The 13,012-nt window shown below is 47.9% G+C and overlaps 1 pseudogene; it reads left to right on the top strand.

Annotated features, from left to right (window-relative positions):
- Positions 1-12,130, top strand: part of LOC144160595 (uncharacterized) — a 57,147-nt pseudogene extending 45,017 nt beyond the window's left edge.
- Positions 12,131-13,012: the final 882 nt, after the last annotated feature.

The following is a 13,012-nucleotide window of genomic DNA, read 5'->3' as shown; positions in this document are numbered from 1 at the left end:
ATAACTACCCTCGTTTTTTGATCATTGAATCTGTGGACAAATCGAAGCCGGTTTCCTCTCAATCTGTATTTCTTGTTTCTAAATACCTTGAAGGTATCATCGGCAAAACATATTACGCCAAAAAGCTCAGAACTGGTGAAGTGCTAGTTGAAATTAAAACCCAGCAGCAATCCACAATCCTCCTGAAACGAACCCGTATGGCAGATCTGGAGATCAGGGTCACACCCCACCGCAGCCTCAACAGTTGTCAAGGTGTGATCTCTGAGGCAGTCTCCTAACCGAGACAGAGACTGATCTGCTCGAAGGCCTAAAAGAACAAGGCGTGACAGCAGTAAGGCGCATCGTCATCAGGAGAGAGAACAAAGAAATAGCCACCAAACATCTGATCCTGACTTTCGACCGCTGCACACTGCCCGAGCATGTCAACGCAGGTTTCATCCGTTGTTCTGTCCGGCCGTACATCCCGAACCCGAGGCGCTGTTTCAAGTGCAAGAGGTTCGGGCATGGTACCAACTCCTGTCGAGGCAGAGCAACATGTGCCAAATGCGCCCAGCACGATCATCTATCCGACAACTGCACTGCAACCAACTTCACCTGCCCGAATTGCCAGGGTCCACACGCCGCATACTCTCGCGCTTGTGAAAAGTTTCATCTTGAAAAAAAAATCATTAACCTTAAGATAACCGAAAACATCACCTTCCCAGAGGCGCGAAAGAGGTTCGCCTCCTTCCCTCTGGGCAGGTACGCCGACGCAGCTCGCCGGGGGGTGGAGCGGCGTTTGGTTTCGGCGGGGACCCAGTACCGCGAGCCAGACTTGGTCCCACCCCCCCCCGGGTTGCCTCTTGCAGCCCAACCCGCCTCCGCACCGATCGCTGAGCCAGCAGCGGCTGTGGTGGCATCCACGTCCGGTGGGGATGCTGCTGCACCAACCGTTTCCCCTCTCCACCGGCCTGAAGCACACGCGAGGGCCCGGATGAGATGGAGACGGAGGCAGTCGCAGCGACCCCCTCCCGTGCCCCACTGCCTGTGCCACCTGTCGTGCTCCGCACGCCTTTGGAACTGCCAGCGCAGGCAAGGAACGCCCGAAAGGTTACGACGTCAAGGGGGCCCAGTCCGCTGGGCACCCCCTTGCCTTCAGATGACGACATGGACGTCGAGCCCTTCCGGCTTTCATCGCAGGGAAAGGAATGGGCTGCGACGTCCAGGTCAGTAGAAAAGGCCAGAAAACCCCTCCCAAGAGTCCAAGCCCCGAAAGACCCTATATAAATATTCACACTCCCGTAGCTCTGAACACATAATAATGGGAAGAGAAAACATAGTTCAATGGAACTGCAGATGCCTTCTGAGTAATCTTGACGACGTGCATGAGATTCTGCATGCCAACCAGCCAAGTTTAATGTGTGTCCAGGAAACACATCTGAATTCCAAAAACACAATTGTCTTGAATAGTTATCTGGTATACAGGAAAGACAGGGATGGCTGCACACACTCTTCTGGCGGTGTGGCCATAATCGCCCGCAAATCCTTAGCATGCCACCCTGTCACCTTGAACACTGTCCTTGAGGCTGTAGCCGTCCCCACAATAATTTTTAATAGGTTGATAACGGTATGCTCCATCTACATCTCTCCTGATCTTGCGCTTCTGAGCTCTGACTTTGAGGCGCTGGTCGACCAGCTTCCTGAACCGTATATCTTAACAGGCGACATCAATGCACACAATTCTCTTTGGGGCTCTTCTCGCACGGATGCCCGAGGTCGCCTGATAGAGAAGTTTTTAACGTCCTCTGGAGCGTGCTTTTTCAACAAGAAACAGCCTACATAACACAACATAGGACACAATACATACTCAAATCTTGACTTGGCTATTGGTTCGGCAATTCTCTTTCCATGTGTGGAGTGGGGAGTGGGCACTGACCTATATGGCAGTGACCACTTCCCCACGTCACTAACATACATAGGTAAATTCCCAAGCAGTTCATCTTCCCATAATAGGTTCAATGAAGCACGAGCTAACTGGAACACATTTACAGAGACATCGAAACTACACCACACATCCATAGGACACCTACACGTTGAAGAAGCTACCCAACTCCTCACGGCGCACATCCTCGACGCCGCCGAAAAGTCTATTCCCCACGCCTCTGGTGCCCCGTGTAACCAGAGGAGGCCGTGGTGGAATGAGGACTGTAGGCGGGCACGAGAGGCCCAGAACAAGGCGTGGCGTATCCTTCGTCGGTACCCCACGTCGGGTAACCTTTTTTTGTTCAAACGGGCCAAGGCGTTTGGAAAACGTGTGCGCCGTGAGGCAAAACGAGAGAGTTGGCACACCTTCTTGACATCCATTTTTTCATACACAGACACACACAAAGTCTGGACACGTATACGCAAGCTCAAAGGACAACAGACACACAACATGCCCCTGGTTAGCACAACAGGGGACACACTGGAAGACCAGGCTAACACACTTGCACACCACTTCGAACACGTGTCAATTTCAGCACACTACACAAAAACTTTCATGAAACACAAAACATCTGCAGAAAACAAGCCCTTACACGACAAAGACAAATCAAAAACTTCTTACAATTCTGAATTCACTCTCTATGAGTTGGGGGCTGCCCTGAGCACGTGCAAACCTTCCGCTCCGGGCGCAGATAAGATTACATACACCATGATACAGCACCTACACCCAGACACTCTTGAAACACTCTTACACCTATACAATAAAATATGGCTTTCGGGGCACATTCCTCGCTCTTGGAGGGAGGCCATAGTAGTGGCTATCCTAAAGGAAGGGAAGGACCCTTCCTCTCCTGCCAGTTATCTCCCCATTGCCCTGACAAGCTGCCTGTGTACGCTCTTCGAGAAGATGATAAACAGGAGACTTGTGTACTTCTTAGAGTACAATGGTCTTCTCGAGAGCTGCCAGGCGGGCTTCAGGGCGGGGCAATCTACCAAAGATAAACTCGTTGCGTTAGAGTCTTATATCAAAGATGCTTTCCTCCACAAGCAGTAGTGTATGACAGTCTTGTTTGATCTTGAAAACGCGTACGATACTGCTTGGCGGTACGGCATCCTTAGCAGCTTGAAGTCCTTTGGCATGTCGGGTAACATGATGAACACGCTTGCAAGTTACCTGTCTGAAAGAACGTTTCGCGTGCGAGTTGGAACTTCACTTTCTAGGGTTCATGTGCAGGAAAACGGCGTGCCGCAAGGTGGAGTTTTGAGTTGCACTTTGTTTATTGTAACAATGAATTCTCCGCGTGAGGCGCTACCACCATCCATTTCCTGCTCCATTTATGTAGACCACGTTCAATTATCCTTTAAGTCTTGTAACCTGTCTGTCTGCGAGCGCCAAGTCCAGCTTGCTGTTAACAAGCTAGCTGGTTGGGCAGACAGAAACGGTTTTAAATTTAATCCAGGGAAGTGCACTTGTGTCTTGTTTTCCAAGAGGCGTGGCATCCGGCTGGATCCACACATTCATCTCAATGGTGTCTCGATTCCTGTCAAGAAAGAACACAAGTTTTTAGGTATAATCTTTGACAAAAAGCTCACATTTATCCCACACATAAAACAACAAAACATAAATGCTTAAAAACAATGACTATCCTGAAGGTTCTGTCGCAAATTTCTTTTGCTGCTGACAAACAACTTCTTTTACATGTTTTTACCAGCTTGATAGGATCACGACTGGACTATGGTAGCGTTGTCTATGGGTCAGCCATTAAAACATCCCTCAGAATGCTGGACCCTGTGCTTCATCTAGGGCTCCGCTTGTCATGTGGTGCCTTTCGGACTAGTCCAGTCGAAAGTGTGTATGTAGAGTACAACAAATGGAGCCTAGAACGTCAGCGAGCCTACACAGACCTGCTTTATGCATTTAAAATCTCATCAATGCCTCACCATCCTTTTATATCAGTTTTTATGATACATCCATATCTCAACTTCTTACTAATCGTCCATCAGTCTCTGCTCCCTTCGCTTTCAGAGTAAGAGAAGAAGCGTCGGAACTTGATGTCATGTTCTCAGACACCATTAAAACCTCCGCTACTGAACTTCTAGTCCCATGGCAGCTTCGCCCGATATCATGTGATGTGGCTTTTATAAGTGTCCGGAAAAACAGAGCGCCTAGAAGTGCGATCGTGCAACATTTCTTGTCCCTGCAGCACAAATATAAGTGTGCTGAATTTTACACGGATGCTTCAAAAACTGCCACAACTGTTTCCTGTGCTGCGCATGGTGGCACCTTTAATGTCTGTAGAACTATGAATAGAAATGCAAGTATCTTTACGGCAGAGGCCTATGGCATACTTCTTGTAGTTCAACATATTGTTCTAAGTCGAATTCCGAAATCTGTAATTTATACTGATTCTTTAAGTGTTGTGCGTACATTATCCTAACAGAAGCCTAAAAATCATGTGGTCAATGCTCTCGTTAGTACTCTTATGTCTGTGCATGCGTTAAACCTTGAGGTGACCGTGTGCTGGTTGCCAGGGCACTCTGGAATTCCAGGTAATGAGACCGCAGACGGAATGGCGGCCGCTGCTGCCCTTACAACTACCGTTGACATAACAACAATACCCTACACCGACCTCAAATCACACATCAGACAACACCTTCGCACAACATGGCAAGCACACCGGAATCAACAGACTGACAACAAACTACACATTATAAAGCCACTCTTGGGAGCATACACCACTGATACTCACAACAGACACAACGAAGTTACCCTGGCTCGATTACGGATAGGCCACACGCATGCAACACATTCCCACCTGCTCATGGGATCTCCAAGACCCCTGCGTAGCAGGTGCGGGGAGGGCCTATCCGTAGTCCACATACTAATAACATGCTAGGCACTTCACACAACACGACCCAAACACTTCAGAGAACTCTACAGACAACATATCCCGCTACATCCATCGCTGTTTCTAGGTGACAATGCCAATGTTTCTATGAAACGTGTGTTTGATTATTTGTGAGATGTTAAGTTTTTAAACCTCATCTCATATCACGCATTATCAAATCTGGCCCTATACACCAGCCATCACCATTACCTTTCGTTGATTTTACTATGTTCGATTTACATGTTTTTATACCTACCTTTTTGTGGTAATCACTTCGCTTCATTATATAACTTCTTTTCTGGCGCTCTTTGCCCTCGTTGGCCTTGCGCCATAAAACACCAACCATCATCAAGACACAACCGCATCGCCGGAAAGTGCGAAGACAAATCCACACTGAAGCTTTACCAGGCTTTTAGATGTGAAAAAGTACGCGAATAACCAACTACTCTAGTTATATCTTTGCCCAGCAGTACTTAAGACAAGTGACAAACTTGAAAGGTGTCATTTCGCGTGATTGGAAATGTCCCACACACACAAAAAAAACATAATCGTAAAGGGCGAAAACTGCTCAGGAACAACAATGCACTCGAGAAAGTCAGGCGTCTACAGCCCACTTCTCGCGTTAGGGACTACGACTTAAGCCATCAGTATTGCCATTCAGTTTCCCCTTTTTGTCCCGCACTTTATGTGCGCCCATTCCCTGAAAGAGAGTGCTGCGACCGCGTGAAATGACACCGGTCGTCTTTTTCGACACAGGTCGAGCGCGCGGAGAAGCGAACGGGAATTACCAACGTTCAAACGAGAGGCGCGCACTTCTTTTTGGAGGCGGCGTTCCCCTGCCGCGATGCGAGCTCACGGCTTTGCCACTTGGCATGCCCGCACTGAAACACGCGCCACAAGTACGCGCGGAAGTTTTCCCTCTATCGTTCTTGCTCGCTTTTTCGCGAACGCGTTCGGCAAGCAAACGCCGGAACGCCTTTACGTTCTCTCCTCTAGGGTGGTCGGTTCCCGACTTCGGCTCAGCCACAGGCGACACCAGAACCTAAACTAGCTCAGCCGATGTTGGCCTATCGTCGGGGGCATCAGCTTGGAGTGACACGGGCACGACGAGCTCTTTAGACAACTTGTAGTTCCCAACAGTCACTACCTCGCCGTCCCTGGCGCTTTCAGCGACAGCCTCGGCATGCGAAGACCGAAGCGTGTTCCCGTTCTCCTTCCTAACTGCCAGAACTACACTACAACCAGGCTGCTCTGTCTCAACAGACGGCTCAGCCGCCCCCGAAACCTGAATCTCTGTGAGCTCGGCTGGCCGGTGCTCGAGGTCAGCAACCTGAGCTGGTGGCAGGACGGAATCGGCATGCTCAGTGGCGAGATCGTCATGACTCCCAACTGAACCATGCAAACCGTTTGCTGCCTCGGCTGCAGGCTTTCCCACCACGTCGCTCGTTTCCGCACTACCGTCCGAAGGAACAACTTCCGTTTCAGCGGATTCCTGTGGCCTCTCGGTAGCCTCATCGTTTACACATTCCTGCGAAAGGTCGCTATCTCGCGAAATGTTCACGTTCAAGTCGGTAGCCGTTCCCAAGGCCTCCCGCGAATTAGAACCATCCAAACACTCCTTCGAGATCTCCAAAACAAACGTCGACACATTATCGCACTCAGTGGACACGCACTGCCCTCTGCCGCCTCTGCCGACAGTCTCAGCTAATGCGCCGTCGTTATCTCTCTCAGCAACCTTACCGCGTTGTTGGGCCGCAACCGTCGCCTCCGACTCGCGCTCCCGAGCGTCTGCTACTGGCCGTGGTGGCACGGTGCTTTCCTCGACAACGAGGTCTTTCTCGAGCAACAATTGTAACTCGGGCTTCGCTTCTTCCTGCTCGAGTTGAATTTTGTGCTCTAGGTTCTTGTTCGGCCGTTGGAGTCTCTCTCCTTCGAGCTCCCTTCTTTTCTGTTCAAGGCGCTCGAGCTCGAGGTCGTACCATCGCATCTTTTCCTCGTGCTGTCGTTCTCCTTCCTCGCGTTCCTGCTGTCATTTCTGGTGTTCAGCCTCAACCTCGGCCTCGGCGGCCTGACGTTTCGCGGTCTCCCTGCCATTGATCAGCTCAATGCATTCCGACAGCTCCTCATCGTAAGCCCCGAAAGCGAGTATAGCCTGTATCAGCTCTGGCTTTCTCAGCGCGTCCGTAACATCCAAGCGCAACACTTTTGCAAGCTCCCACATCTGCGGTTTTTTCAACGCCTTCAAATTCATGGCCGGTCTAGAGTACTGCTTTCCACTGCTCCAAAAATGTTTTGCGCGAATAACCCACGCGAAAAAACATACGCCCTACCAGCTATCCTCAGAAGCCTGGTAAAACTCAGTGAAGAAACGTCCCGCACTCACCCTTGACCGCTTTGAATTCTGCGAAGTCCGAAGCCGCCTTCACGTCCGTGGTGTTGGGTCTCGCACCGCTGGCTTCAGGTGTTACGAAGTTGCCATCCGACCGCTGTCAACCAGTTGTCGCGACCGGGAAGGCCGACCGCTGCCGAGAAGATGTCCTGAGCTGATAGGCCAACGTAAACTGTTTATTTATAGCGAGAGGTGAGCCGAAGCCAAAGAACAATGCCCAGACGGGCGAGGTTACAATACAGGACTCGAGCAGAGAGACAGCATCGATTCGCTGCTCTAACAGGAATGGTTTACAACGCTTGGGCAGCTCTATTTACACCCAAAAGCGATAACGGTCAAACGCAACAAGCTGGAACACGCCAGGAACGTCACAGACAGACACAACGCTCTTTTCAGAGTTCCTAAGCCGTTCACAGCATCGCCGCACGTTGAGTCCGGGAGAGGGGAGAGCGGAGGACTCCGCTGAGTTCGCGGGGCATCTGTGTTCTTGAATAGCGTGGAGAAGAGCCTCGCCGCCAGCCGCCGCAGTTTTGAAATGCGCCGAGAGCGAAGCGTCTGAAGCGGCTTGTCGCAACCTGTCACCGACAAGGTGATAATGATGATGATAATGATTCCTATTGGTTTCTCCTTTGAAGCGGGTGTGCAAAAATGACTAATATAACGATGTTTTACACTGTTGGTTTAATACTAACGCTGCTTATGGCAGGCGCTAAACCTTATTAGGCCCGAAATACTTTCTTTTCCCTGTTACAGATGGTAACTGTCCTAGGCAATATTCTACTCTCTGCTTTTTGTCCCCCAGCATTCTAATCTTCTTTTCGTCCCCTCGACAGCCTTGAAGTTAACTTCCTCTCTGATACCCTTAAATCCTAGAGCTTCTGAAAGCCCAATATTCCTTCATGTAGATTTGGATGGATACCCTCACATTGTAACACTATATGCCGCATAGTTTCTGTTTCTTTTCCGCAGACCACACGTACCCCATCATTTTGTCAATACTTCCCCACAAAACTCTTAGTTGGCAAGCAACCTGCTCTAGCCGCAAAAAGCAAAGCACTGGCCTGGGAATTATCGTAGAAATTTTCCTTTCTGATGTTCATCTTCTCAGCCCTGTGCATCTCTAACGACGTTTTAGCTTCCATTTTTTCCCTCCGTTTAATCGTTTCAATCTGCCTTGCCTCTTTTTTGGTTACCTTGGCTGTTTTGGATTCGCCACTGTTCTTTCCGTATTTCATCGTTAGCCTTCTACTCTTTCTTAACCACTGCGTGTCCACGCTTTTCAAGTATAGGTACCTAAAAACTTTAGCTGCCCACCTTCGTTGATCCATTGCCCTAAACCTCATCTCAAAGCATATTTTACTCTGAGCTTCTCTAACTTCAAACGACGCCCAGCCCTTATCTCCCTGAACTGCTTCGTTGTTGTTTTTCCATCCGCGCCTAAGGCCAAACGTCCTACCGTTCTCTGATTTACTTCAAGGCCTGATAGAACGTCTGAGTTTTAGCAGAGTACAGCATTTGCAAACGTGATACCCGGAACCATTACTCCTTTCCACATTCCTCTTACTACTTCGTATTTGTTATACCCCCACAGAGCTCTATGCTTCGTTATAGCTGCGTGTCGCTTTCCCTTAACCTTAAGTTGCTCCTCGTAAGTACTTAAGTAGTTATCGCCTTCGTTTATCCACACTCCCAAATATTTATATTCCTTCACTCTAGGTAATTCGCCTTGCAGGATAGACACTACGTCGGTGGTAGCGTCATTGAAAACCATTATTCCTGATTTTCTGCGCTGAAATTTAACCCGAGGTCAGTGGGTTCCTGCCCGCAAATATTCATTAGCCGCTGCATATCGGTTTGGTTATCAGCTAAAAGAACAATGTCGTCTGCATATAACATTCCCGGAATGTGCTGCTGTATCACTTCGCCTTGCAGCATATGGGTTAGGCTAAACCCTACCTCACTTTCTTCCAGTTTCTTGTCTAACCCTGCCCTGTAAAGCATGAACAGTATTGGGCTCAAAGGGCATCCCTGTTTCAGTCCCCGATGGATGTTGACCTGCTGGGCGCATTTCTGTGCTTCCCAAGTAAAGTGCACTCTAATGTCTTTATAGATTGCTATAAGGAACTATACTAACTTGTCATCTAATCCCTTTAGTTTCAGCATTCTCCACAGCCGTTCTCTGTTTACGTTGTCATATGCCCCTTTAATGTCCAAGAACGTAATCCATAGTGGTCTATTCTGTGCTTTCGCAATTTCAATGCATTGCGTTATCACGAACAGATTGTAACCCAGTAGCCTGTATTGTGTAAATCCATTATGCAGTTGCCCAAGTATTTCATTTTCTTCCATCCATGCTTGAATTTCTGATTTTATCGCCTGCATTACGAATCTATACACCACTGACGTTACTGTGAGTGGTCTTTATAAATCAATACTGGCTTTGTCTCCTCTGCCTTTATATATTAAATTCATCCTACTTTCTAACCAGTTCTCTGGTATTTGTTTGGTTTCTATCACCTTATCTATTGCCCTCATAAACGATTCCTTACTTTTAGGTCCAAGTAGGTTTATCAGTTGCATTGGTATTCCGTCCGGGCCCACTGCTGTCTGGGGGGAAACCTTTTGCTCTGCTTTTTTCCAATCAAGGTTGCTCAAACCTATTTCCCTTTCCGCAGTCTTTTGTGGCGCTGATGTTATCGGTGCAGGTTTCCCTACCACTATTGCCCTAAACTTCTCACTAATCACTCGATGAATATGCGTCAACGCATGCTCTCCTTCTAAATGTTCCCCCTCCTCATCAATTAGGAATTTTTGATGGTTATCGTTTTTTGAGCTTAGTGATTTTACATGGTTCCAAAACTTCTTGGATGCGCTTTTGTCCTTCTTGCGTATTTCTGCAATCCATTGTTCGCTTTTCTGCTTGATCTATGCTTGCACCGTTTTCTGCACTTCTAGTTTTTTCTCACGGTAGACATCCCACTTTTCCTTCACTACCTCCGGTTCCATAGCAGTTCTTTTTGCTTCTCTATGTTCTCTCGACGCCTTTCTTCGCAGGTCAATAGCCTCTTTTATTTGCCTATTCCACCAGCTTCTCGGCTTTCTCTTCCCTTTCCATCGGTTTCGTTCCTTTGCTTCATTCATCTTACCCTTTATGAACGCAATCATTTCGTCGTAATCCCAATTTTTGCCTGGGTATTTATTGATTTCATCTTCCGATCTATCAGCGATGATCTTTAACTGCTCTTTATTCAAATTATTTCCTCCTTTTTTACCTATTTCTGCATTTGTCTAGGTTGCCCCTCCACAGTGCAAGCTAAACCGCTTGTCTCGCTTCGTAAGCTGTCTGTTCCATTTTCATCTATCCTCATTTCCCGAAGCCTTCCGTATACTGTCTCGGATACTAAACTGTAGTCTATGCTAGACTGTCTGTTACCGCTTTCCCACGTTATTTTTCCGTCACACTTGCTTTCCGCGTTTACTATTACAAGCCGGTATTCCTGGAAGAGATCTATCACTAGAGAACCGTTGTGGTCTGTGTATCCAATGGGCTGGGCGTCGTTTGAAGTTAGAGAAGCTCAGAGTAAAATATGCTTTGAGATTAGGTTTAGGGCACCTCAGTGGGCAGTGGAACGGAGCGGCAGCCACAATGGTCTCATCCAACCACTTTTTGCTTTTCGTCCAGTTATTCGCAGTCATCAGCACGAGCTCGCCGGTCTGCGTGGAACCACATGTGCCTGGCACGCCACACGGCACGTGCCCTCGCCTGCCCGAACCGAGCCGTTGTTGCCCGGTGCCACTTCAACCTCCCGTTCCGGTAACCCCTCAAGCTGCCATCAAGCCAACCGCATCGACATCGTCAAGCCACCCAGAAAGCTACAAATAGAGCCAGCCTTGCACCGCGCACCTCAGTGGGTAGTGGAACGGAGCGGCCGACACAATGGTCTCATCCAACCACTTTTTGCTTTTCATCCAGGTTGGTCCCTCCCAAGATTATAACGCTAAGCGATCTAGTAACTGTTGTCTGCTGCTCCTTCCATGCCCACATGTGTTGCTTGATATAATCGCAGATTGTTTTCTCGTTGTAAAGGAACTTCTTCTTTGCGGGGATATAGAACAGAACCCTGGTCCGAATAGCGAAGTATTAGCCGCCATCAGCAAACTAACCGCACACTTGGATGAGCGTCATGACAGCTTGCAGAAGTCTATTCACGATGTTAAAGAAAACCAGTTGCTACTTGATTCCAAAGTAACAGATTTAACCACTCGACTAACTGTACTTGAAAAGAAGGTTACTTCCCTAGAGAGCGTTCCAGACGATACACAGATGCAAGGTCTCGTAACAGCTGCCGTGCGAAACGAAAGTGCCCCTCTCAGTTCACGGCTTGATGACTTCGAGGATTGCTCTCGCAGGGATAACCTAATTTTTTATGGGCTATTAGATTCAGTCTCAGAAACCTGGGCTGAATCTGAGCTAAAAGTCCGTGAAATCCTGTCTGCGTCCCTTAAACTGGAACTTCCTAATGAAGCCATCTCCTGTGCACACAGGATTGGAACCTTTGTGCAGAACAAATGTAGACCTGTCATTGTTCGTTTTAGTTCTTTTAAAACAAGAGAAGGTGTCTTTTCTAAGAAATTTATGCTTCGTAGCACCCCCGTGTCAGTTAGCGAAGATTTCTGCAAGGCCACGCGCAGCATCCAGAAAAAGCTTTTAAATTTCGCGAAAACCACTGGGCAGCCATATTACCTCAAGTATAACAAGATAGTAATTAACAAGAAAGCCTATGTTTATTGTCCGGTCACCGATCGTGTAACTGAGGCTGGGCCTATTTATGATAACCCCGTGCACGTTGCCCCCCAAGCAGGGACCAGCGCTCCTCCTTCACCACGATAGCTAGACAAGCATTTTCGAGCACATGAATTTTCTTTTTTACTATGCAATTCTAGAAGTGTTACTAACAAACGTGATGCCCTATCTGCACTAATAGATACATGTCTAGCTGATGTCGTCATAGTAACTGAAACCTGGCTCTCCGCGAAAATAGAAAATCACGAAATATTTAACTGTTCAAAAAAGTTTACGTTCTACCGCTGTGACCGGGGTACGAGGTGCGGGGGCGGCGTATTGATTGCTATTAGCGACGAGATCAGCTCGTTCAGTGTGCCTGTTGTTTCGCCGCTTAAAATTTTTGTCGCGTGTGTTCGCATTAACCACAAAGATATCATTGTTTGTGGCTGCTACCGGCCTCCAAACCTAACTACCGGCTTCGCAAATGATTTACACGATGTCCTAAATAAGTTGCGAGTAAGGTTTCCGGCTGCGAATATGTTTCTCCGAGGTGATTTTACTTCTCTAATGTTTCGTGGTCTCCCCCTTTTCCAACAATATCCAAAACGTCTGCTGCCAGTGCTGCCTTTCTTGACGTGTGTTCAGACTTTAACCTTAACCAGCTGGTTAATGCTCCAACCCGCACTACCTTGTCTACCTCCACAGTTATAGACTTGGTGCTGACCACGCATCCCGACCTAATTAAATCCCCATCAGTTATTCCGGGCGTAAGCGACCATCTAGCTATTCATTTTAACATGACTAAAACAACTAAAAGAAGTGATAGCTCAAAAGTTTTTAGGGACTACAAAAGAGCTGACTATATTTCAATTATTATTGAGCTTCAGGTTTTCCTAAACGATTACCTTTCGAATTTTCTGGAAAGATCCGTGCAACAAAACTGGAATTTGTTTAAGCAGAAGGTAGCAGAACTTACCAATCGTTATA

Source organism: Haemaphysalis longicornis, unplaced genomic scaffold, assembly GCF_048455015.1.
Source record: "Haemaphysalis longicornis isolate Haplotype H1 unplaced genomic scaffold, Haemaphysalis longicornis Haplotype H1 scaffold_11, whole genome shotgun sequence".
In the NCBI taxonomy this organism is placed as follows: domain Eukaryota; kingdom Metazoa; phylum Arthropoda; class Arachnida; order Ixodida; family Ixodidae; genus Haemaphysalis; species Haemaphysalis longicornis.
The sequence above is the reverse complement of the archived record's forward strand: the minus strand, read 5'-3'. Positions and strand labels throughout refer to the sequence as shown.